Below are 3,802 nucleotides of genomic sequence, written 5' to 3'. Positions count from 1 at the left end.
TTTTCTCAATGCTCTAACAGCACAGGGCTTCTGAGGGGCCCTGATTTTACTCCCATGGATACTGAGAACTGCAAAAACTGTCAGTGGAATGACTCCATCCAAATCCCTGCACTGAAAGACCTGACTATTGTTTAGCATGACTTCTAAGGCCATATTCCTGGGAAGATCGAAGTCCCACTTTTAGTTCCCATCTGGAAAAGCTTAAGAGTGCCAAAAGAATTTACTGTTGTTACAACAAACACCTGAGATAGGTCCTAGACCTCGGTTTCTTAGAGTATTTGTTAAGGAAAAAAAAAAAAAAGCTTGCAAATCTAAATATTTCTGTCATCCCTTTGAGATACATATGTATTTCCTACAACCCTTGGAGTGTCTTTCTCAAAGACCTGAGATCTTTGAAATGTAATCATGTAATTATTAGAAAGGATAGGGTCTCGGTCTCTCATTGTCTTTAGGAAGCCTAACTTGGATAAGTGTCAGTTAGCACACTGGCAGCCTAATCCATTTTCACCGACCCACCCTCTTAGCCACTTTTTTTAATTTTTCACTTCTCTGACTCTGCTCTAGCTACTGCTCGCCTTCTCCTCCCGCTCCCTCATTCCTCCTTGAAAATGCCAAAATCACCGCAGAGCATATTGGAATTGAGCTGAGCTCTTTCCCCGACTACATTAGTAATTGAATAAAATTTGTTTTCACTGCTTTAATTAATTACCAGTTTCATGTATCTATGAATTAGATGAAGTCAAAAATTCAAAGTTTCTGCTAATAACTTTTTTTAATCCTAAAACTTAAGCTCTGAATTTCCAAAAATGTGGAGAAGCCACAGGTAAGAGCCAAGAATAGTATTCTTACAGCACTCCCTCTCCATACATGACATCACATTTTTTGTTCACAAGTCTGGTGGCTTCTCGCCCCAGGCCAAACCCTGATTCCCTTCACCCCAACTCACACCAGTTCAAAAGCATCTGCTCCTCCAATTATCACCACAGGGAGTTTTCACATTCTTTTTTTCTTTTTTTGCTAATTACCCCCTAGGGCTTCTCCCTCGGATAGCTCTTTGGGGAGCCAGCAAGCATACCTCTTGGGCATCTTGCTAGAAACAGAAAATTGATGAATGGAAATGTTTCCTGTCTCCCCTCTCCCCATTCTTCTGCCAACACCTATTGGCTCTCTCTTCCTTTACAACATTTTCTCCCTTCTGTCTAAAAATTTTCAACACCTAATTCTCCTTTATTTCTTATCTGGAAACACTTAGCTGGACACTCCTAACCTAGGCTATGATTATACCTTATATTGATATATTCCACAACAACTTAATCTGTAAAACAAAGGCCAGTTTACTCCAGATCTCTGACTTTTAGGATTAAAAAAAAGTTATTTGAATTTTTGACTTCATCAAATTCACAGGCAGGACTCTCCTATCTCAGAGCACACCCCACCTACCCTTCTTCCAAGGATGATTCTATGGCTTGCTTTTAAAAGTCTGGCTTCTTCCTCATCTATAAAAATCTTTTCAGACCATTTAAATGACTGCGGCTCTCCTTTTTTCTCTAGCCAATTATGAGGAAACATACTTCTGATCCTTCCCTTTTGGGTGCTAACCAGTCCTCCTCACATTTGTTATTTATCATTCAGTTCTCAGGTAATTAAGCCAGGTAAAGAAGTCCTTGCACCAAAAGTAGTATCTAGAACATTGCTGCTCAAATATTGGCCAAGGGTGCAGCAAGATTGGCATCACCTGTTAGATTGTTAGATAAGCAGAATCTCAGGCCTCCTTCGGGTCCAACTGCACCAGAATCTGCATTTAGGGACTAAGCAAATCTCCCTGGCTTGAGGAATGCAACCTGGCAGTCTACAGCTTGTCTTTTAAAAAGATTTTCTCAAGGCAAATTGCTTTCAAGAATGCATGAAAACACCAGTCTTCTCCAACCAATTAAAAAAAAAGACCTCTATAACATATCTTGGATTGCTAATAGTTTAAACATTTTTCCACATTTCTTAGCAGTAAGAGAATCTATTTTTTTAACTCAATAACTTTGTGGAGCACTTGATTATCATGTATTATTTGTGAATATCATCTGTATTAAATTCCAACTATTTAAATTAGCACTAAAATATTAACAGGAACTCCCATTTTAACACAATTTCAAGCAGAGACAATTAAGTTTAACTAGCTAAATTGAAACTTGTTTTTACGATTTTTTTCTGTTTTTGAGTAAGTTTGTGCTGGGGCTCAGAAAATGATACTCTAAAACAGGCGTCCCCAAACTATGGCCCGCGGGCCCCATGCGGCCCCCTGAGGCCATTTATCCGGCCCCGCCGCTTCACTTCAGGAAGGGGCACCTCTTTCATTGGTGGTCAGTGAAAGGAGCACAGTATGTGGCGGCCCTCCCACGGACTAAGAGACAGTGAACTGGCCCCCTGTGTAAAAAGTTTGGGGGCCGGGCGCGGTGGCTCAAGCCTGTAATCCCAGCACTTTGGGAGGCCGAGGCGGGTGGATCACGAGGTCGAGAGATCGAGACCAACCTGGTCAACATGGTGAAACCCCGTCTCTACTAAAAATACAAAAAATTAGCTGGGCATGGTGGTGCGTGCCTATAATCCCAGCTACTCAGGAGGCTGAGGCAGGAGAATTGCCTGAACCCAGGAGGCGGAGGTTGCGGTGAGCCGAGATCGCGCCATTGCACTCCAGCCTGGGTAACAAGAGCGAAACTCCGTCTCAAAAAAAAAAAAAAAAAAAAAAAAGTTTGGGGACGCCTGCTCTAAAATATGGTGCTTTGGCATGCTGAGAACTTTGAAGGAGATTAGATGGCCTCAGAAAGGGCCTCAGAAGTAGTCTGTCTCTGACCTTCTCTTGCCCTTCTGTCTTCCACCCTCCTTTCTCCCTCTGAAGCAATTTATAAAAAACAGAATTTCTCTTCATTAAGGCAGTCAAAAAACTAGAACCCCTCTTCCTCAAAGCCAACCATAAAATCTAGAAATATTATTCTAACCTTTCTCTGCCTTTCTGTGTAGGAGCTGGGCACCTTATCTAATAGTAGATCATAAGACTCCAGAAGGGTCCTACCCCATAACTACAAGGAAGGAATGATACATAGAGAGAAGAGAAAGAATCTGAACAGACAGGCCTTGCCAGGTTGCCCCCATCAGTCTATTACCATGGGAGCATTCACGTTAATCCAATCCCATTTCTATTGGGCTATCCATTCTTCGTCAAACCTAAGTCTAAAAACACACAGCTTTCCCTGGGTCTTTAGATTTTCATTTCTGAAAGCTCCCATGTCACTAAACCTTTATTAAATTTATGTTTTTCTCTTGTTAACCCCCCTTTTTTTGGTCGGAGTGTCAGTCATGACCCTTATGATGGATAAGAAAAGGTATCACATATTTTTGCCCCCACATTTGTAAAGGTCTCTAATTTTCTAAAAATTTTAAAATAATCTTGGTAACTATTTTGAGTTTAATAAAAGTTTCTGTAATCTGGTTGTGCACTTTTAGCATAAAGTTACATTTAACTCAAATTGGTTATTTTGGTTTTATTTTAATTTTATTTTATTGAGACAGAGTCTCACTCTCGTTGCCCAGACTGGAGTGTAATGGCAGGATCTCGGCTCACAGCAACCTCTGCTTCCTGTGTTCAAGAGATTTTCCTGCCTCAGCCTCTGGAGTAGCTGGGATTATAGGCACCTGCCACCATGCCCAGCTAATGATTATATTTTTAGTAGAGACAGGGTTTCACCATGTTGGCCAGGTTGGTCTCGAACTCCTGACCTCAGGTGATCCACTCACCTCAGCCTCCCAAAGT

The sequence above is a fragment of the Saimiri boliviensis genome, chromosome X, assembly GCF_048565385.1.
Source record: "Saimiri boliviensis isolate mSaiBol1 chromosome X, mSaiBol1.pri, whole genome shotgun sequence".
Taxonomy (NCBI): Eukaryota; Metazoa; Chordata; class Mammalia; order Primates; family Cebidae; genus Saimiri; species Saimiri boliviensis.
This window is presented reverse-complemented; position numbering follows the sequence as displayed.